This window comes from Mandrillus leucophaeus, unplaced genomic scaffold, assembly GCF_000951045.1.
Source record: "Mandrillus leucophaeus isolate KB7577 unplaced genomic scaffold, Mleu.le_1.0 Scaffold131, whole genome shotgun sequence".
NCBI lineage: Eukaryota > Metazoa > Chordata > Mammalia > Primates > Cercopithecidae > Mandrillus > Mandrillus leucophaeus.
Genome location: NW_012101266.1, coordinates 5,932,578 through 5,956,698, shown reverse-complemented (window position 1 = coordinate 5,956,698; position 24,121 = coordinate 5,932,578). Strand labels below are relative to the sequence as shown.

The 24,121-nt window shown below is 37.4% G+C and overlaps 1 pseudogene; it reads left to right on the top strand.

Annotated features, from left to right (window-relative positions):
* Window positions 1–3,300: 3,300 nt before the first annotated feature.
* Window positions 3,301–18,542, top strand: LOC105534184 (annotated as a pseudogene).
* Window positions 18,543–24,121: the final 5,579 nt, after the last annotated feature.

Genomic DNA, 24,121 nt, shown 5'->3' with positions numbered 1-24,121 from the left:
CCCATGATTTTCCATTCCTTTGACTCATCACATGCTTAAAAATATTCAAAGCCACAGACCTCAGAAACTACAGCAATAATCAGCCAAGTAGCATTTACAATTAAACTAACGCTATGACATTATATTCAGCAACTTCTCCAAACCAAGGCTTTCCAAACATTTCTGAATTAAATTATTTTTCCTATCCTACCTCTTTCTTTTAACCAACTGTGAAGACAATGTTATTATATTACCAAGAGGAGGTTCTCCAGCTTACTGTATGATAATGATAAACATTGTGGTTAGGAATGGAATAAAAGAACTTGAAATAAGTCTATTTGTGGTTTAAAAGCATCTCTCTTTTCTCCTTATGTCAACCTTGAGGTTTACAAGCTAATTCTTGGAGACTTGGCTTCCTTTTACATAGAAGATAATTACATCTATTTTGAGGATTAAACAAATTTAATAAATGTGAATGTGTTTGGCATAGGTCAAGGTAGACAGTAGGTACTTAATATTAGTTTTCCTCCTTCCATCTCAGATTTCTATTAGGCAAGTAAATCTGGAAATCTTTAGAATAAAGTTCTGCTGTACATTTTCATGTTTTCTTTTTAATTTTTGGTGAACCTGAGTACAATCCTGATATATAGATCACTTAGAGAAGAAAGTAGTACAGTTTTTAATCCTGCTGATGCTATCACTCATCTGTAGGGTGACCATTTAATCTATTATCCAATTTGCAACACCTTTGAGAATGAAAGCAGAAACTATCACTATATTACTCCAGGACATTATGACTGCCATGGAAAAATCAGGATGCAGAGTCACAGACAGGAAATCAGCTGTCATCCAAAAGCCGAATCACAAAGGCATCAGAGCAGCCCAAATAAAGATTCCCAAATTCACTTGAGATTATACATTATATTCATGGGAAAACTCCAGTAACTCTCAGAAGAGCCAATTTACTCTTATTTACACCAAATTTATCAATATTGCTTTTCTAGTTTTTAATTCACAAGGATATTGACTATAACAAGACACTATAACCATGAATAGAAGACAGAGGATCCCCAAAAGTATAGCATTTTAGGAGCTGTAGCAAACAGCTACAGAGCTCAATAGCAGGAAATAGCTGTGTCGTAGAACAGTACCAACTATCATGTTCATGAGGTTGATCCCAGATCATTACAGAAACTTTGATTCATGTTCAGGTATCATTTAAAGCCCTCACGAAGAGTGAACGCCATTTCTATCCAAACTGTTTTTTAAAATTTTGTTTTGTTTTTCAAAGGATAAATGTTTCAGTATTTGAAACTCAGCCAATCAGAAAATGTAATGGTGGCCTTAGCTTGAACCCAGGCTAGGCCTGGCCTAGGATTCACAGCTATGTAATCACAACAAGAAAGCCCATGGAGAGGGACTTCAGGGCTCCTTGAGAAGGACGTCCTCTAAAGAAAAGGAAAGACTTACAAGAGAAGATATGATATGGTCTAGCTCTGTGTCCCCACCCAAATCTCATATTGAATTGTAATCCGAATTGTAATCCTCATATGTTGGGGAAGATACCTCGTGTGAGGTGATTAGATCATGCGGCAGTTCCCCCCTGCTGTTCTCATGACAATTAGTGAGTTCCCAGGTATCTGATGGTTTTATAAGGGGCTTTTCCCACTTTGCTCAGCACTTCTCTCTTCTGCCACAATGTGAAGGATGTGTTTGCTTCCCCTTCCATCATGATTGTAAGTTTCCTGAGGCCTCCCAGCCATGCGGAACTTTGAGTCAATTAAACCTCTGTTCTTTATAAATTACCCATGCTTGGTCAGTTCTTTCAGCAGTGTGAAAACAGACTAATATAAGGTGATAGGAGAATAGACACTGAATGAGAGAAGGGCATTTCTGAGAAATTATGGTTCTTACTTCTACCTGGTCCATTTCCTCCCTCTCCTCCTATACTCTTCTACACCACCTCCATCTGCAATCTGTGCAAGAGGCTTGGAGAGGGTAGCCCCCAAAATAAGTACACTTGATAATAGCTGAAAATACTGTGTGTGACCCACACATGAGACAGCCCAGGGACTTGGAAAGGTCTCAAAACCCCACAATAGAGAAGACAGATGACAGCCAGTAAATCCATGTACTACTTTCATGGTGGCCCCAGGCTGATGGGGCCTGAGACCCAAGATCTGAGACTTATTTGAAGATCTGGATAGCTAAGATTTTTGCTGTGCATTGTTGAGCAGATCCTACTTCCCTTATTATCTACACAGATAACCCTTGAAGATTTTACACACAATTTTTTTCTGATTATAAAAAGAATATATCTATAATTACCAATGTAAAGGTAATATCCAAGTATTAATTGTGAAGAAAAGAGGAAACATATAAATATATGTTATATATTATATAAATATATATTAATATGCATACATTTATATCTATACATAATCTATACATAGACACATACATACATAGATTTATAGCTACATAGATATATAGAATATATATTCCCTTCAGGAATGTGGGAGAATGTAGGAGAATAAAGGTAGATCAAATAGCTGAAAGAAAGAAAAATCTGAGAAACTTGTTAATGTTTTGAATATATAACTGTAAATTTTTTTGTACAGGCACTTGTGTGACTATGTGTATGTATTTGAAATTTTTGTATCCTGCTATGGGGGAAGTTATTTGGTGAATGACATCTTTGGAGACCAAAAAATTTAAAAATTAGCTGGGGTGGTGAAGCATGCCTGTGCTCCCAGTTACTCTGGAGGCTAAGGTGGAAGTATTGTTTGAGCCCAGGAAGTCAAGGCTACAGTGAGCCGTGATCACACTGCTGCACTCCAGCCTGGGTAACAGAGCAAGGAAAAAAAAAATAAAAGAAACAGATGTAACATCTAAATATTACCTTCATTATTGATAAAACTGATAGTGGAGAAGGAAGCTTATATCTGTGGACAAGCAAGCTGCCTGATATTGGAACCAGAATTACAGATTCCACTCCCAGCAGTGCTTGTCAAGGCCACCATCTCCATGTAGAGGAGGAAGACACATATCCTTTGTAGGGCAGCTCACTGTCAGAAGGAAAGAAAAGTGAAGAGTTTACACTTTGTATGCCCATTTTTCTCCTCCAAACTCATGGGTTTATAAGTAAAGGGGTGGAGACAGTGTTATGTAATCAATGTCCTTCATATGGAAAGAAATGTCAGGAGAGTTTCCTAAACATGTTGTTTAGTTGTGTTTTTTATTAACCATTAACCCTGGGGTGCAGCATCCGTTGGGGAAAAATATTAGCAGGCTGTCAGTATAGGTCCATGCTCCTACCTCATGGGTGCTTCTGCAATACCAACGACTTCCCCTTTGAATGTCATCCTGGAACCACCAGAGAGCAGTTTTGATTTTGCCCCCATTAGAGTCTTAAATGCATCGGAACAGTACAGTAGGTAAATTAAGTCCAAAGCCACTTTGTACCCAATTCCAAAAGTTGACTGCCTATTCTGTTTCTCATCACAAATCCTGAGCAGCCTCATGCGCCAGCATAGTCTATTAGAGGTTCAACATTAAGATAGTCCAACAAAAAAATGGTCAGCAAGCATAGAAATATGGATATAAACTCTCTTCCATCCAGAGTTCACAAGAGTTGTTTGAGGCCAGGAGTCCGAGACCAGACTGGGAAATACAAGAAGATCCCGTCTCTACAAACAATTTTTAAAAAATTACCAGGTATGGGCAGCCGCTGCCATGCCACTATCGCTCTCCAACACCTATCGCTCGCCGAGCTCCAGCCTAAGGAGAAGGGGGGTAAGTAAGGAGATCTCTATACCACGGCTCTTACAAAGCAGACTGCCCGCAAATCGACCGGTGGTGAAGCACCCAGAAAGCAACTGGCTACAAAAGCCACCCGCAAGAGTGCGCCCTCTCCTGGAGGGGTGAAGAAGCCTCATCGTTACAGGCGTGGTTCTGTGGAACTCTGGTAAATTAGACATTATCAGAAGTCCACTGAACTTCCGATTCGCAAACTTCCTTTCCAGCATCTGGTGTAGAAATTGCTCAGGATTTTAAAACAGATCTGGGCCCCAGAGCGCAGCTATTGGTGCTTTGCAGGAGGCAAGTGAGGCCTATCTGGTTGGCCTTTTTGAAGACACCAACCTGTGTGCTATCCATGCCAAATGTGTAACGATTATGCCAAAAGACATCCAGGTAGCACGTTGCGTAAGTGGAGAATGTGCTCAAGAATCCACTATGATGGGAAACAGTTCATTCTCAAAAAAAAAAAAAAAAAAAACAAACTCTTCTTCCTGTTATTGGTAGTTCTTGTGAATTTTTAATATAAATGCAGGACATAAAGCATTAATACAAGTCAAAATGTTTCAGTGAACAAGTTTCAGCGGTTCAACTTTGTAATAATTATAAATAAACCTGTTAATAATTTTTCTGGAAAAAAATTACCAAGTGTGGTGGCACATGCCTGTAGGACTGCTTGAGCCCAGAAGTTTGAAATCACAGTGAGCAATGATCACACCACTGGACCCCAACCTGGCAACAGAGCAATAATCTGTTTCGAGAGAAATAAAGAGTTCACAAGAGCAACTAAGCCTGCTTACAAGTTGACTCTAAAAACATGATTGTCCAGTGGAATTAAAAGTTCAGAATTAGTTTCCCTTGCCATTCAGTGTGAATGTCCAAAGACATACCAATTCAAAATTTACCTCCTCAATCTCTTATCTTGTTCAGTTTTCAGAGAGAGAGTCTCCATCTTGGATACTGTGATTCTTTCAGCAGCCATAGCTTAAGCTGTTCCATACCAGAATTAGTGTGGTTCTTAAGACGTAGTATTACTTCATGCTAAATCTTTCATGAGTCACCCTTGGAAAAAGTTCAGAGTTAATTAGTAGTACTATAAAAGTATAATAGCACTGGTCCCACATTTACCAAATTTAGAAAATTACTCCATCCCCAGTCCTCAGGGCAGTCATCCCAGAACAAAATTATATTCTCCCAACTCAGTACTTAGTCTAAACCAAAGACAGTCGGCAAAGACCGCAGCAGAGATTCAGCAGCATTGAGAGGAGGAGGATACCTTTTTGGTTTGAGCTGCACCAGTATGCCATAGTTTATGCCACTTGTCCATAGGCCATGATCTGGGAGCTTAACAATAACTGGGAAATAGCTCTTGGCAAGAGTTTATTTTTGGAACCATGAATTTTCCAGATGGGGAGAGAAATATTCCTATGCATACTGTCGCCTCTCAGAAAAGAGCATTTAAGATACTGCTGCTTTGAGCAAAGTCCAGAGAACTGACCTAAGGGCATTCCCAGTCTTATTTTGAGGTGCCTTTCTTTCCTATCCAGTATATTCAAAACTTCCTAAGTTGTTCTTTGTCCTTTGAATCCTGTGTTTCTAGTGTTCAAAGATATTTTTAAAAGAAGCAAAATCATGAGTCTCATATAGATAGAAAATGAGCACATGTTCAAGGTATTATTTAACTCATGAATTACGTGGAGAAACCAGGCAACTGGTTCAAAGGAGAAGTCATAGAAGTACAAATTTTTATGGACTAAGAAATGTTGATATGAATGCTCATTTGGATGCAAAACAGGCTTCTGCATGGGCATGGGGTGGTGAGAGGATGAGGGAGTATTGTTCCTCCACCAGAAAAAATTTCACTTCAGAAACATTTCAAAATACAGAGAAAGTAATTATTTTGATTGGTATCAGTTATTTTCCTACTTAGAGTTAGAAAATAGCTCCCACAGAATAGAAATTAGATAACCATGAAGGGTGTATTGTGCTAGTCTAGATGTGACATAAGTTTCATAGTTTTCCATTGGAGCACATGTCTTCCTTCACTAGCACCCCAATATTGAAATGAACGTAGGCACCGCCAAGTTACAAGTATTCATATTCTTTTCTGATCTGGATTTTTCTGCCTTTGCTCATAGAGGCTGTTTCTACTACCTCTTACTGCCAGGTCAATAGTCCTAAGAACTCTGCATCCTAATCTGGGACATCTTGAGATCACACAATGAGGAGTGCTCCTTGAATCTGTGTACAAATCCTGTGAATTTAAGGTTAGTTCCTTCAGAGCTCACTCTTTGGTCCTGGATGCAGAATGAAATTGGAGCAGCTCATCTAGTGCTCCTTCCCAGGGTCTGGCACTCTTAACTGAAACTCCTGCAACACACACACACACACACACACACACACATCCTTCAGCTGCATAGCATTTTAAAAGTAGCAAAAGTGTGCTGCTTTAAAAGTATGTCCAACGACTTCCTCCCACCTGCTTAAAAATGGACTACTGCCTTAGATTTTTCAGTATTAAGCCCTTTGAGGCCCGCTAGAATCTGTCCAGAAGCCCGAGAGGCCAGAGCATGTATGCCTGTGTAATCCAAGGACAAGCAGCAGCCAGCCCAGCAAAGCCCCTACTGGGGGACAGTAGCTTTGAGGACAAGAAGGCCAGTATCTGCTTGCTCACCAGCCCCCTCATGGCCATCTTCTGAAGGCAACTGTGGACCCCATGCATTTGTCGGATCTGCCTTCATAAAGATAGCTATTGACCTGTGGATAAGGCTTTCATAAACAGCAGTAATCAGCAAGTTCAAAATACCACATAGCCCAAGGGATAGAGCCTCTGACCTAGGCTGCAACAGTGCAAAGCTAACTGCACAGCTGTTCAGAATGACTGCATCAAACCGCAAAAGTCACCAAGACAATAAAAAGGGCTGTCCATTGAGCATGTCACACCATCAGCTGTGATATATCTCAATTAGAAAGCAGTTAAAAATGAAAGAGAAAAATGTGAGTCTTAGAATCAATTAAGTTTAGCAGTAATAGTAACAATAGCCAAAATGTGGATATAGTTACTATGTGCCAGGCACTGTTTAAACCTTTACTTATATTGCCTCATTTAATTCTCACAACAGCTTTATGAAAGCAGGCATTATTAATAGAATCCTCATCTGACAGAAAAAAAAATGGGAGTGAGATTAGAAATTAGTCCAGGGCCACCTAGGTATTAGATAGTGGAGCCAGTCAGTCTGAGTATGAATGTCTACACTTACATTCTTGTAGCTCATTTGGAAAGTATAGAAATATAGAGAGAAGCAGGAGGAAAAGCCATTTGTCATCTTATCACTGAAAGACAACATCAAAACTTTGACACTGTTCCTCCCAGTTAAAAAAAAAAAAATTCTTTATTATTTTTATTTTTTATTTTATTTATTTATTTATTTATTTATTTTTGAGATGGAGTTTCCCTCTTGTTGCCCAAGCTGAAGTACAATGGTGCGATCTCAGCTCACTGCAACCTCTGCCTCTTGGGTTCAAGTAATCCTCCTGGCTCTGCCTCCTGAGTAACTGGGACTACAAACACACTGCACCACACTCAGCTAATATTTTGTATAATTTTTGTAGAGACGGGGTTTCACCATGTTGCCCAGGCTGGTCTCAAACTCCTGAACTCAAGCGATCCTCTCACGTTGGCTTTCCAAAGTGTTGGGATTACAGGCATCAACCACCACACCCAGCCTTGATCTACTTTTTGTTGCAACCATTCTATACCCCGAAAGGGATGCACCATTCCTGGAGGTACTACAATACCAGGTTAACAGGTGGAGTGGGGCAAGTTCCTAGTCCATCTCCTAACTCCAAAAATCCATTCAATATATTATCCTCCCATAGAGGATGTATCAGATATTAAACTGATATAAATAGATACTACACTTGCTCTTACCCAGAAGGCCGAGAAGTGGTAAAAATAAATTTTCTATGAGACTTTTAATAATCAATGTTTTTGAAGTGATTGTTTTTATAGGAACCAAATAGAACTATTAATAATTATCACCCCATCCAACACTCCAGAACAGTCCTACAATGGGTCCTTTGAACTCCAAGATTGTTGGGAATCCCAGTCAGTTCTTTCCGTGTTTGTCTCTTTATGGGGTTAATCCAAGCCATCCCATGGTTTGCAACATTTCCACATGCTGCTAAAGAAGGCCATGCAGTAGTAGTGTGTTTCTTGTGTGCCTGTCTTAGACTCTGAGCACTGTAACATGATCCCACTGAATTCTTGCAGTAAATGATCCCAGACCCCTTGAGACACCATATGGCAAGCAACCAGATATCACAAAAGTATGACTTGTATTTCTGGGCAAGCAGCAGTCTCAGAGGACTAAGCTTTTCTTAGGCTTTGAAACTCTTGCAGCTGCCAGTAGCTGGATGAAATGCACATCTCCAGGTGGAAGAATGGTCATCAGCCCACCCCAGAGAGAGCCTGACACTTGAGAATACAAGTGGGGCTTAAAGCATGTGCAAAACAAAGTTGAAGGCCTTGTCTGTACTTATGACACCAGCTATTCACACACTCAGCAAACACAGACAAATGGAATGCAGATAACTACATACTGCATGAAAAAATTAAAAGAAATACGCTGTGATTTTTTTCCCTTTATATCCATACAGAAAGAAATAGGTGTGCAGGGCATGGTGGCTCATGCCTATAATCCCAGCACTTTGGGAGGCCAAGGTGGGCAGCTCACATGAAGTCAGGAGTTCAAGGCCAGACTGAAAAATTAACTGAGTGTAGTGGTGCACAGCTGTTGTCCCAGCTAATCAAGAGGCTGAGACAGTTGGATCGCTTGAACCTGGGAGGCTGAGGTTGCAGTGAGCCAAGATCACGCCACTGCACTCCAGCCTGGGCAATAGACTGAAAATAAAAAATAAAAAATAAAAAAAGGAAGGAAGAAGAAAGAAATAGGTGTGGTGCCTCACACTGTCAGGGCCTCCAAAGACCTCAAATATAATTGGGAATATATAATATAGAAATAAACTTGTAGCTGATACAGATTTTCTCAAACTGGGTGGGGCAGACTTGGCTGCATTCTCAGTGACTTGGGAGTTTTGTGAGGAATTTTAAGTGTTAATTTTTCATTTTAAAGATAGTACAAAAATAACTTCACCTGTTTTAAAGATTATTTGCAGTGACAATTCGTATTTGGAAAACTTTGTTTGTAGAATAAGACTTTTGTTCCATAAAGTAGTATTTTTCCCACTCAAGTAAGTAGACATAGTTCTGAGACTTCATGAAATTTTCTTCCGTTTACAAGGTTAATATAGCTCCCAGATTTAAGAAACACTGGTCTAGGACATTTTTAAAAATTGAAAACTGTAAGACGTAATTATAGTCTGGTACTAGTCCCCCTTTATTTCAGTTTCTCAACTACAAAACTTTCTCCCATGCTCTCCCTTAAATGAGATGTAAAGTCAGGTGAGATTAATGTGTACTACAGCTCCATAAGAAGAAAGATGTGGGCTAAATGGAGTGCATTAATTATTTTAAGCATAAACATAGTTACTGAGGAGAAGTGCAAATCACTACAGATCAGAAAAAAAGTGGTTCTTACCAAGCAGCCTTGTGACAGTGAGACTATGAAACACAGGCTCACAGCCAGGTGGTTGGCTCCTCCTCAGTGGCAGAACTTCCCCAACTGTGACCAGCACAGGAAGGCTAGGCAGAAGCCACGTGGGGCTTCTATTTGGGCTAAATGAGCAAAGCAAACCCATATGGAGAGGATTGCTGCAAGGAGGAGCAGGTGATAGTGCATGTAAAAGTACCTAGCACAGTGCTTCACACAAACCAGATGGTCTACACGTTTGTTCCTTCTGCCTCTTTAGTTCAACGAAATCTTTACTGTAAAAATTGAGAGATTTTAAAAAGAAAGAATTGAAAAATTTGGTTTAACAAGACTGTTGTTTTGACTTATATCCTAGATAAGCTTTTGTTTGAACTGATATTTAAAATATAGACCAAATGAACATATTCACATCCAACAAGCCTATGTAGATATTAGTGTAAGTCACACACACATTAGGTGACTTTGCAAAGGCAACCCCACGCCTTCCCAAATCCTCCAATGTCCTATTAATAGTCTCATCTCAAATACGCAATAAATAAATAATTAACAGTCTCATCTCATACAACTCTGGAAGTCCAAAGCCTAAAGTTCCTAGGAGGAAACTCCCGTTTTCCAAGTGGTTTTCCGTTCAGTTCACTTTATGCCACACTGTGAACACAGTTCCTTCTCCATCATTCCCCAGAGCTTATATAGGGCTGTCGGGCCCCTAAAGTGAAATCAGCTGCTTCTCTAGAAAAATAGAAGCCTACTACTACTGCCTCTGCATCAGGATTCTTATCACAAACTCCAAGAGTGTCTTTCCATTCCTTACTCTACCTTTAATTCCTGACACCAGACAAATTACCCTGCCTAGAAAAAGAAAAGCCACCTTAGGCCAGCCCCTGAGATTCCCTCAGACTGAGCGATTCAAAAGGTCAAGGTTGAAGCTGAAATGTTTTTTGTGATCTGACCTCTGAAGTCACACACCATCACTTCCACCATATTTCACAGCACATGCAGACCAACTGTGCTTTCATTATGGGAGTATACTGCACATGGGCAGGACTATCAGGAGGTAAAGATCTTTGATGGCCTTCTTGAGACTGGCTACCACTTTGCCACTGACTTTGGGCAAGTCCCGTAACCCCTCTGAACACCAATGTCCTCATCTACGAAACAGGAATTAATAATAGTCTCTACCTCATGAGGTTATTCGAAAATGAGAAAATATATGTTAATTCTTTTCACTTACCAGGAACTCAGTATACATTAACTGTAATCACTATAATTCTACCATTGACACTGTTGGATAATAACTAAAAGCTTTCCCACACTAAAACCATATGTCTATCCAACCAGTCCACAGAGAAGTCCACATTGCTTAGACCATGAAGTAGAAGCATGCACAAAGCTGCTCACTCCTTCACATCCTTTCCTTCATAGATTCACAGAACGTTACAGCTGCCCATCTCTTCTTTCCCTCTCCCTGTACTACTGATCACACATTTCAACTCTCTATATTGAACAACTTACAGTCCCATGATATTCTACATTTTTAGTCTTTGTATATGCACCTCCTTCTGCATGGAATGCTCTTTCCAGCTCTCTAATACTTCACCTAACTTCAGCTCATCCTTCTTTACTCAGTAAATATATTGATTTGTTTTCCTAAGTATTTTCTTTCTCTTTTTCCTTCTCTTTCCTTTTTTCCTCTCTCTTTCCCCTGTATATTCACTTTAGCCAAGCCACTATCATCTTATGCCTGAACTCCTATATATGTATCTATCCCTCCTTTTTTCCCTTATTTTCTTTCATCTACTCAAAAAATTCCTACCGAGTGTCAATCATGTGCCAGGAAAAAACTAGCAAGACAAAAGCCCTGCCCTCCTGGAATATATAGTTTACTGAGACAATTAGTACCCTCTCCCCAAAGTAAGTACATACATACATAAGACATCAGGTCATGATGAGTGCTATGAAGAAATATTAAACTGGGGAAATAGAGAAAATGTTGTAGAACTGGAGACCTATTTTAGAGTAAATTTAAATAAATTTTAAATAGATTTAGCTTCCTGTAGACTATGAACACCTCAGGGTCAGACATTAGATCATTTACCTCTATTTTTCCAGTCTTTAACAATGTGTCTGAAGCTAAGAATATACTTAATAAATATTTGTTGAATAAAAGAAAGAAAGAATACATGTATGTATGAATGAATAAATGTTAGATTCCAATATAAACCCTGTATGGAAAAAACTGAGGCCCAGAGAGGGTTGATTTACTCAAGAAAGCTTACTTCAAGGACAATGCTGTTTTTACTGTGTCATATTACACATGCCTAAAACATCTTTGTTTTAATAATACCCTATCTGCTCCTTTTTTGGTGTTGTCAAGACTTGGCTAGAATGAAATTCTGAAGGGCCTGTTTTTCTAGTTTTTTACTTAATCTTCATGGAAACCATCACTGTTTACTCTAGAATAGATAAAGGGCTTCACCAAGTCTCAATATTGTATTTGCTCACCTGGTCAACCAGTTGTTTGGTCATAAACTGCAAGGATTCAGAATGTGCAGCTGATCAGGAACCAGAAAAGACTTCCCACTAAGATCCCTTAGGATTATTTTAGAGAGGAAAACAAATCTAGGACAAATCAAACTTTTAGACTCAGGACTACTTTACCCTCTTAAAAATTATGGAACATCCCAAAGAGCTTTTGTTTATGTGGATTACATCTATTGATATTCACTGTAATGGAAACTAAAATTATGTAATTTCTAAAAATATTTATTTATTTTAAAATAATAACAGATTCATTAAATGCTAACATCTTTTAATGAAAAATAGCTGTATTTTCTAGAACAAAAAAGGTAATGAGAGGAGTGGCGTTTTTATACTTCTGAGAATCTCTTCAATGTATGCTTAATAGAAGAAAGCTGGGTCCTCCTATCTGCTTCTGCATTTGGTTTGTTATGATAGCATTTGTCATTTAGCCTCTGGAAAATTCCACTGCACATTCATGAGAGAATGAACAGAAAAAGTCAAATAACATTTCAGTATTATTACAAAAGCAGTTTTGATCTTGTGGACTCTACCGAAAGGACTTAGGGGGTGTCCTTAGCATCCCCTTGTCCATACTTTCAGAAGTGCTGGTTTTGATAGTCACAAATTTATATTAAAAAAACAAAAAAGGAAATAAAATTAAACTATGTTTCGTATTTTTATTCTAAAAGTGTATGTATTTTTATACTCCTATAGCAGTGGTTCTCACCTTTTGGTGTGCTTAAGAATCATTTAGGAGGCATAGTTAAAATGCTGATTTGGCTTCTACACCCAAAGTTGCTGATTCCCAGAGTCTGGCCTAGGACCTAGGAGCGTGCACTTTTTAGCAAGTTCTCACTTCAGGGCCTCTATTCCCCAGATAATAATAATCCATGCCGCATTATTTGAGAAAAACTGTTCCAAAGCAAAAAATATATTGGATATTTTACAAGACTAAAGCATTTCAGCAAGATGAAATTTTAAAATTTGAAGTAAAAGTATCTGACTTAAAACGGAGAAATAGATCAAGAAAAGGGAAACCTGATTCTTGTGATACACACAGGTTCATTCTATGGTTATTGCACCAAGAACGTGAGTTATTGCTGGCATAAGGAATTTTCCTGTCCTCCATATTTCACTGTAGCCAAAGGTCCCTTAAGTCATCCAAACACACTTCTTCATTCTACTACTAATATATTTACTTTCTGGCATTAAAAAAAAAAACAAACTTCTAGAAGTAGCTAAAGATATCATTAAAATGTGTAAAAGAAAAACACATTAAGGTAGTTGTTCTTGGCCTAAACACAATTATGGTGATTAAATTCACCATTTCATTAATTCATTTATCAAATAGTCACAAAGCTTGTAGGCTAGGGCCTGGAAATATCAATATGTTTACCCTATACACTGTCCCATTTCTATTAAAGGCAAAACCATCCACTTAGCTGTTCAAGCTGGAAACCCATGAGTCACTCTAAATATCTTCCTTTTCTTTATATACTCCATTTCTCATCTACGTACTAGTGCTGAATCCCAAAATATACCTCAGACTTGTTGACCTGTTTCTGTCTCTACCACCTTCACTATCATACCACTTCACCAAGCCACTATCATCTTATGCCTGGACTCCTGCAATTGTCCCTAACTGTTCATTCATTCATTCAATATTGATGAGGACCTACCAAGTACCAGGAACTTTCCAACACTCTAAGACAGAGCAGGGAAACAAAACAGGCAAAATCCCTGCTTTATGGAACTTTCATTTTAGTGGATAGGAGACAGACAAAAAACTGAATTATACAAATAAATGTGGATATGTCAAGTAGATAATTAGGTATAGAGTCAGGTGTTCAAGGGAGAGATCAGGACATACTTTAGTATTCTGGAAGTTCCAAGAACATGCCAAGCACTCATCAGAATCAAGACCTTTGCATGTATTATTCCCTCTACATGGGACCCCGTTATCCTTACATTTTTTTAGAAGTTGGTGCCTTCCCACACCTTAGCCTATATGTCATCTACCTAGGGAGGTCCCTGGCCACCCAATCTAAATTAAGTCCCTTCCTATAATTTCCTCGCAATAACACCTGTTTATTTTCCTTCTTAGCCCATACCACGGCTCGCAAAGTACTTGTCTATTTATTGTTCTTTCAATATTAAACTGTAAATTCTATCTTTATTGTGTTTATTTTTGAATATTTAGTGCTCATCACATAGTGAACAGATGTTTTGGTTAGGATTCTACCAGAGAACAGAGTTAGAAGGAGATTTTATGTATGTATGTAAATAAACACACACACACGCACACACACACACACAAACATACGTATGGAGAGAAAGAAAGATTTATTGCACAAGCTACAGAAGGATCTTTTTTTTTCCTTTTAATTCTTTTTTTTGTTTGTTTGTTTTTGAGGCAGAGTCTCAGTTGGAATGCAGCTTGGAATACAGAGGAGGACATTCTGGAAAACATTTCTCCTCATTGAGTTGCTTTTTAGTCCATACAAAATCCTCCCCATGAGTCTCCCTCTTCTCTTGATCTCCCTTAATCCTTCCATCTCTAAGACTCCCATATCCTGAACGCTTGCAGGACATTCTACAAGGAGCCAAAGCGCTTAGCACTTGCCCAAGCTCAGCAATTCCTGTTAGCCCCTCAAAGCCAAGACTGGTAAAACCCCTTTGCTCTAGACCAAGCTTGTTCAACCCAAGGCCCACAGCCCGCATGTAGCCCAGGAGGGCTTTGAATGCAGCCCAACACAAATTTGTAAGCTTTCTTAACATATTATGAGATCTTTTTTTGTGATTTTTTAAAGCTTATCAGCTATCTTCAGTGTTAGTGTATTTCCTGCGTGGCTCAAGACAATTCTTCTTCCACAGTGGCCCAGGGAAGCCAGAAGATGGGACACCCCTGCGTGAGACACACATTCTTCATGCCTAAAAGGTCAACATGCCCCCCTCTCTCTCATTTATATAACCCATCTTTCACAACTTCATAGTATCATTACCGTGCAATATTTTTCAAAAAAGACTCTCCACAATAATGAGGAAAAGGCAGATTGAAGAGAATCAGAGGTTGCTGTCTTCTGACACAGTTTTCATAATTTTTTCTCAGTAGTCTAATCTCACAAGTTTGATAACATGTGTTTACATTAACATTGATTTTTAACCCATTGCAAATATTTGTTTTTATTTCTACTTTAACCCAAGATTACTTAGAAAAGTTTTTTTTTTTTACTTTTTTAACTTTCAAGTTTACTGTTTATTTTTGACTATCTTTTTTTTATTAATTTCTGTTCTTATTACATTGTGGTTAGAAAATGAGATTTCCCTTTGAGGCTTAATGCATGTTAAATTTTTATAAATACCCCACATGTATTTGAAAAGAATGCAAATTACCTATGGTCGAGTTTACAACTGGTTTATTCAAATCTTTTATAACTTTAATAATTTTTCTCTCTCTGACCCAAGAAAAGAGCATTAAAATATGTTACCACTGTGGATTTGTCAAATCCTCTGTTATCTATCTATTTTTCCTTTATATGTTATGAAGCTACATTGTTTTATAATTTTGGTGGATTATATCTTTCGCCAGTATGAAATATTTATTTTGTCCCATTGAATGATTCTGTCCATTAATAATTAATACTAATGGTTCGTTCCTATGTTTAGTATTTTCTTGTACTTTTTTTTTTTTTTTTTTTTTTTTTTTGTTTATATCTCTTACAAAATAGCAGGTGGCTGGATTTTTTCTCCTTTCCTATTCAGCATCTCTGTCTTTTAATGGGGAAATATAACCAGTTTCTATAATTGTCAATCTGATACGGCTTTTCTTATTCTTGTCTAATTTTTACTGTTTTCTTTTTATCATTTTCTTGTTTTTTCCTCTCTTTTCTTTTGTTGCATTAATTTTTTTGCCCACTCTTTTCTTATTTATTTGAAAGTTACAAGTCCTACATCCATTTTTTTTTTTTTTTGGTTACCCTGAAAGTTGAAATTCGCCTAAAAAATTCTGTTTACCTATCTGTGTCTAGATATAATCTGTATTTTTTTGTCAAGCTACACAAAAGAAAAATTTTAGCATATTTTCACTTACTTCTGAATCCTTCATATCTTCTAGTTGAAATGACCTTTGATTTTATTTCTAGATTGCTATTAGTTTTTTTTTTTTTACATTATGCATGAGTGGTTATTTAGACATAACTATATGCTTTAGCAATTTCTTGGCTTATTATTGCTTCTGTAAGCTAAACATTTTCTCTCTTAGATTCATTTTCTGTCTTACTGGAGTATATTCTTAAGTAATCCTTTCAGAAAAAAAAAATCTGTGGGTGGTGAACCTTTGAATACCTGCATGACAAAAGATGTTGTAATTGTACTGAAATAATTGAATTCATGCTAATCTAGCTTTTCAAAAATTTTTAAGCTCAAAATTGTCTTCCAGGATTTCAAAGATATTACTCCATTATCTTCTCACATTCAGAGCTAATGATGAGAAATCCAAAGTTAATCTGATTTTTGTTTCTTTGGAGGTATCATGATTTTTTTCTTACTGGATGCTTTTAGGATTTTCTCTTTATCCATGGATAGTGAATACAATTTGAATGTGTCTAATGGGTGCTTTCCAAAAATCCTACCCATTAGGGCTTTTTGGGGTCCTTATCCATTGGGGCCCTTCATTCGAAGACTCTTGTCTTTCTTCAGATGTGGGAAATCTGTCTTCCTTTTTCTTCCTTCCTTCTTGCCTCTCTTCCTTTCTCCCTCCCTTTTTTTCTTCCTTCCTTTCTCTCTTTTTCTTTCTTTCTTTTCTTCTTTCCATTACCTCTGATCTCTCTCACTCCCTCGTTCCTTCCCTCCCTCTCTTCTCCCTCCCTTCCCCTCCTCCTCTGAGGTAGATACCAGAACTTCTGGATTGTGCTAGATTATGAGAACATTCTTCATCTAGATCTTCTAATTAATGTTTACATTTGTCCATTCTTATATTAGGGTTATTTACCGAGCTTTTACAGTTTCTGTGATCAAAAAATAAAGACCAAAAAAACCCACAATTATATAATAATTTTTCTAATTGCCTATCTTGTTGCATATGAATATGCAATGTGCCTCTTCTATCACACTGAGGGTATTAATTACAACTATTTTGGAGTCTTTTCTGCTTGTTCTATTTACCCTGTTTGAATTTGCTTGTTTGTTGAGCTTGGTGCCTCACTTTCACAGTGTTCCTCAAGTGTTTGGTGATTGGTAGTCGTGTTCTTATCTTTGTATCTGTGGTTCTGTATATACAGGTCTGTGGATTCTGCTGCAGTTGACTACAGCTTGCCTCCAGGGACATAAACAGATAAAAGATGTATAACTTCTGATGTGGGGTGGGATGGCACTTGTGGCCAAGGGGAGGTATTCCAACCATTGTATTTTGAGTGAGAGGTTTTCCCACCCACCTTGGAAGCTCACAGCCATGTGGTAGCACTGCTTTGTCTTTTTATCCCCAGGCCCAATCTAGGGTGTCAAACAGCTGCTGCCCACTGCTTTGTACACCCAAGAGAAACAGGACAGGCTGATTTGTCCAGAACATTTATCAGTGTTTTAACTATATTTGATCTCTATTAAGAGACCTGTGAGAGATTTCTTAAAGCCCCCTTAAAAATACTTTTGCTTTATGATTTGCAAATTGTATTAAGACACATCAAAAGAAATATGAAATTTTCTACTTGCTGTTTTAAAAAGGCAAAACTAGCCCTTAACCACATTCCCGGTAATGTTAATTGATCTCACAGAGGGAAGGTGGAATTATAGCTTTGAATAAAGCAAAAAAGGTAAGCAAATGCAAAAGGGTTATATGGTAAACCAGACCTTATTTTAAGAATTTTTTAGTGGGAAATTATTACCATCATTGGCAACACAATGAATAAAAGAAAAACTAAGTGCCTCGTAGCAGAATAGATCTTCAAGATTTCTACGTAATTTGAGGAGAATAAATGAGAGACAGAAAAAAGGAATAAGCCCAATTTAATTTGATGTTTTTAGAGAAACCAAGGTCATTCAAATGATATTTTTAAAAACACTTCACAAAGAAAATCTTATTACTGTTACACAAAACGTTTAATGTTTGTGGCAACTAGAATGTTGTATTTGGTAGGGTTGCCAGGCATTCTTTGCATACAGGGCATATCCAGTGTCCTGTATTGACTTTCTCAGAACACATTAAATGCCCTGTATTTGGCTTTTTCCCCCAATAAATTAGAAAAATTCAGCAACTAGCACTATTTTTCTGGACCCATAATTAGTGCTTAAATTACTTAAATAGCAACACCAGCTAAAAATCATACCTTTAGAAATAAACATCTGGACAATCCCTCATTGTCTCTCCTGCAGATTTGGCTAAGAGAAGGCCGAAAGAGGAAACTAAGAATGAAAAGTACTTATTTTTCATATTTCAGAGAGTAAAAGACTATTTTTTTGGCCACATTTCCAAGTCATAAATGAGTAAGCCTTGTTCATTCCCAGACGACTTTGTATCGACACACAGGCTCTGAAAATCAGCCAAACAGCCATAGCTTCACTCCTATGGCCATGCTTATCATCATCAATCCGTCAGAAAACAGCCTCCCTACAAGCTTCCGAAATGCAGCAAATCCGTAAGAGCCCAAAGCATCTGAAAGCCAATCAGTCTCAGTAATCTGAGATGCCCCACGCTCACAGATAACAGCCAATAGGCAAGGGCCGCCCTCCATTAGCCTTACTCCAGTCAGCCAGTCAACAGCAGCCTTCCTCCAGTGACCACAGTCAGGTAGCCGAAAATCCTTCAGTCTGTAGGTACCTCACTTCTGAAAGCCCGCCAGGCCCTGAATGTCAGGATTCTCAAAACCTATGTAAGATCGACTCTGGCTTTGCTCCAGTAGACTATCTTACAAGCACAGTTCTTACTGTGTCTTATAAGTTATCTTCAAGCTCTTTGTGTAATTGTAGTTGTTCATTCAGCACACACAAAAAAGTCAGCTATAGGCCAGATGTGGCTCATGCCTGTAATCCCAGCATTTTGGGAGGCCAAAGCAGTAGGAACTCTTCAACAGGAATTTGAGACCAGCTTGGGCAACAGAAACTGTAATGGCTTTCCCTAGTGTATGTCTTCATCAATCTTAAAGCTCAAATGACTATTTGAAGGTACTGCTACCAGAGCATTTTTCGATTCCAAAACTGCAAGCAAATATTTAAGTGCCAGGACAAAATCTACAGCAATAATAAAAAATATAATAGTTACATTTATTCTACAGATTATTAAAGATCTAATGCCTCACCTTTTTGTGGCATAGACAAGTGCAATAAAATAATCATGATCAGAAAAAAATTTCCTATTTCTTATGCAATATTTTTCTTGTGAAAAAGGATTGTTTTTAAGACTATTGTGAGTAAAATCTGCCAGAGAAGACTTCAGGCACATTGGACAATTTTAGTGGACTTTATTAATGAGGTAGAAATTCATGAGATAAATTGTATAGCTTTTGGTGGGGACCATGTCAATGTATGCATACCGGTACAGAAAATGTGTAGTCAAAATTGAAGCAAAGCATGAATGATTCTATAGATGGGGTTGGCTGTCCTGCCCATATTCTGCATAATGCTGTTCAAATAGCATATGACGTTCCTTCTACTGATATTGTCACGACGTTGTTATGAAATTCTTCTCTTCAGCATTTATGCAGCAGGTCCTCAAATAACATCATTTCGTTCAGCATCATTCCCTTGTAACGTTAATTTAAAAAAAGTTGTCTAAATTTTCACAGTAGGAGTGTGTGTGAGAGCACCCTGCAGTGGGTTGGTGTCCTGGCCAACGTGGGTTCCCACCTATGCCCTGAGCTGGCGGGATAGGCTCCGGCCACACTTGACTCTAAACTGGAACAATTGGGTAAATAATTATCTTGTTTGTATTAATCTTTCCTAATAGTATGTATAGTTCACATTAATTTCAATGTTTAGTATTAGAAGTGTTTTGGATCTTTATTCAGAAGTTCGATGATGTTTTTGTGACCAGAAATATGCCATAGAAACTTTACTCTTGTTTATACCAATCAGCCTATGGTGAATTAGTTTCATTCTATGAAATTCCACTTAGTCACAGTTTCTTAGAATCTATGGAGGACCTAAGGTGAGGACTTACTATACTTACAAACAGCATTTTTCTGTTCTATCAGATTCAAAAACTATTGGCTCTCTTTAACCAATGTATATGGGAGAATCCTCCGTATGATATCATACTTTAATTCCAAAGAAAAGACTCCCCCAAATTCTTGTTGAGTATTTAAATAGTTTATTATATAAAGGCTACTTATTTCTTTTTCATATTTTGCAATTGCTTTTGCAAGAGGATTATGCAAATTGAAAGAACAATGTTTTTGAAGTAGTTGTTTAAGGAAATTATTAAATGCATTAGAGAATGACTTGAAAAATTTATTCCTTTAATTATCAAAGTTGTTTTAATTTTATTTTGTTTTTATTTATTTACTTTTTTTGAGACATGGCCTTGTTGTGTCACCCAGGCTACAGTGCAGTGGTGCAATCACAGCTCACTGCAACCTCTGCCTCCTGGGAGCTCAAGTCATCTGCCTGCCTCAGTCTCCAGAGTAGCTACAAAAGTTGTTTTTAAAAGTGGCAACATTACTTTGAACAAGAAAAGAAATTCCAACTGGATTAGATCATTATTATGGCATTTATTGTAACTATGTTTTGAAATTGATACCATCTCTTGAAGAATTTGATTCTTTTATAGAGATATTACTAAATACACTTTCAACATGGGAACAAGAGGAATCATCGTGTGTACAGTTGAAGAGGAAGGGAATAAAAATTCATAGCAATGCTCTTTTATGACACTGGACAACATTTTAAAAAGTCATTGATCAAGATGCAATATAATCATCAAGAATAGAAAAGCAAGTTATGTGACCAAAGATGGTATGTTCTTCAACAAATTAAATTTCAAGAGCACTTACTGGGATTTTAATTTTAGGCCAGTACATGCCTAGTATGCCAGCTCATAATGAGCATATTTTGTCATTGGTAAATGTCAAATGGACAAAAGAATAAAACTTGTTGGATATGACCACTGTAAATGACATGTTAAAATGGAAATGGAGTATAGATTATAACTACAAGGAGTTTTATAAGTAAATTCTGCAAAACAAAGAGCTGTTAAGGAAAGCCAAGTCATTAGGGGGATAAAATTTCAAAAATGGATATGTAATTTAGATCATTGTTATTTATTTCAGATAAAGAACAAATACTTTTCATAGTAAAGTATGTCTTATGCAATATTTTTTATTTCTCTAAATGTATATATATAGGCAACTAGAAGTAAAATTTAACTGGGCTTTCTGTTTTATTATTTGCTAAACTGCAATTGTATATTTAGCTCAAATTTAAAGTTTTAGTAGAGATTGATTTTTATGTGTTTTATATATCGTTTTTTATATATAGTTTATAATAAATTGGGGCACTTTATATATAATTTTGCCTGTTGTATAAGACTTAGTAATATTGCTTGTCTTTTATTGGGTATACAGACTTAGAGCTATTTTAATCGTTCTTATGCAATATCATTAGCAATATTATTCTTTTTTTCAGAATAACATAGTTTTTAGCAGCTTTATTGAGAGATAAACATACCATATAACCCACTTACTTGAAGTGTACAACTCAATGGTTTTTATTATATTCAGATGGATGCAACCATGGCCACAGTCAATTTCAGAACATTTTCACCATCTCAAAAAGAAACCTGTGTCCTTTTGCTATCTGGTTTTGTCCCCCATCCTTTATACCCCAGACCCCCGTTATTTACCCAATGCCTGTACCACCATTGTATCTTGGATGTAAATAACTGTTTTTGATCTTACAGACTCATAAGTAGAAGAAACCTGTCTTGAGTCTCAAATGAGACTTTGGACCTTGTGCTGGAGTGAAGACTTTTGGGTACCATTAGGAAGGTATGATTACATTTTGCAGTGTGAGAAAAACGTGAGATTTGGGGGTCTGGGGGTCAAATGATATGGTTGGGATGTTTTGGCCTCTCTAAATCTCATATTGAAATGTGACCTCTAATGTTGGAGGTGGGCCTAATGGGAAGTGTTTGGGTTATGAAGGCGGATCCTTCATGAACAGCTCAGTGTTGTCCTCATGATAATGAATGAGTTTTCACTCTGAGTTAATGTGAGAGCTGGTTGTTTAAGAGTGCGGTACTCCCACCCCCTTGCTGCCTCTCTCACCATGTGACGTGCCTGCTCCATCTTCACCTTCTGCCGTGAGTGAAAACTTCCTGAGGCCCTCACCAGAAGCAGATACTGGCATCATGCTTCCTGTACAACCTGCAGAATCATGAGCCAAAATAAACCTCTTTTCTTTATAAATTACCCAGTCTCAGGTATTCCTTTATAGCAATGTAAACAGACTAATACACCCATCTTTATGCACTGCTAATGTACTTTCTATGTTTATAGATTTGCTGATTCCAGACATTTGGCATAACTAGAACCATACAACGTGGTCTTCTGTGACTGGATTCTTTCACATTTAGCATAATGTTTTCAAAGTAATCTATGCTATAGCAAGTTTCTTTTTGAGACAAGGTCTCACTTGGTTGCTCAGACTGGAGTGCAGTGATGTGATCATAGCTCATTGCAGCCTTGAGCTCCTGGGCTCAAGCAATCCTCTTACCTTAGCCTCCTGAGTAACTAGGACTACAGGTGTGCACCACCACACTCAACTAGTTAAAGAAAAATTGTAGAGATGAGGTCTTGCTGTGTTGCCCAGGTATAGCAAGTGTTAGTACTTCATTCCTTTTTGTGGCCAAATAATATTCCATAGTATGGATGTATCACATTTTGCTTATCCATTTATAGCTGATGGACATTTGGGTTGTTGCTATTTGGGTTGTTGCTTAGGGGTGGAATTACTGGGTCATATAGCAAGTATATGTTTAATCATTTGAGGAACTACCAGACATTTTCCGAAGTGACTGCACTGTTTTTCATTCCCACCACAGTGTGTGAAGGTTCCAATTTCTCCAAAACCTCATCAGCACTTGTTATCTGATTTTTATATTGTAGCCATCCTAGTGGGTGTAAAGTGGTGTCTCACTGTGGTAGCAAAAATAGACAGAATTGGGTTAGCTTCTACTATAGTAATTGCTGAGGAAACAAAAGACAACTTTAACTAAAATAATAATAAACAAATAAATAAGCACCCACTCAAGAGGATTCTTTTAAAGCATAAAAAGGACTTTCTGTGACTATGAAGCATTGTTTTTAAGTTAAATAATCCAGTAAAAAATGGAAAGAGAGGAAAGAACAGTTGAGAATCCAATCAATGGTGTGCTAATCAAGTGGAAGAAATATTTCAAAACAAAGAACAAAAAGTTCTGATGTATGTAAAGACTGAAGTCACCACCTTGAAAAGGTTTGCTAAATTTCAAGCAGGATTAGAAAAATAAGTCATATGTCAATATCTAGATACAGCCTAGTAAGTTTCTGAATGGCAAGGATAAAGAAGAAATCTTACATGCTTCCAGACAAAAGACAAAATCTCAGATTGGCATCAGACTACTCAAATGCAGTGATGGAAGCCAGAGGATGGTGGAATAATATCTACAGGATGTCAAATGAAAGGAGCACAGTCTAAGAAGCCTACTGTCAGCCAAGATGCCATTAGCTTCTCAGAATAAAAAGCAACCTATTGGTGAATATGTTATGAGTTAGATAATATATTCCTACACATATCTTAGCTGAGGCAAATGCTAAGAAAGGAGACCTCAAGCTCAGGGGAGCTCAAAAGAAGATGCAAGAGTGATGCACATTTACAGTGTTGGTTAAATATGAATAAATAGTGCTACAGAGATAAGGAATTTTTAATGTCAATGCCAAATAATGTCTTAAAATTGAAGACATATCAGAGAAAAATCTAATAGTAGTGTAGAACTAAAAATACCAAAGGATCTCAATAAATAGGAATTGGAGAATAGGAATTGGAGAAAGTTTAGCATTTGAAAGCTCTTATTTAGTCGCTAAAGAAACAAAAACATGATAAGAATGAGCAGAGGGCAATAGAACCCTTTGGTATCTTGGTTTTATTCAATAGTAGAAAATATTTATTAGGACTATGAGAAATTTGAAAATGACCTCCAGTGGGATAGAAAAGTGAGAACTTCTAAAATAAGAGTCACTAGCCAG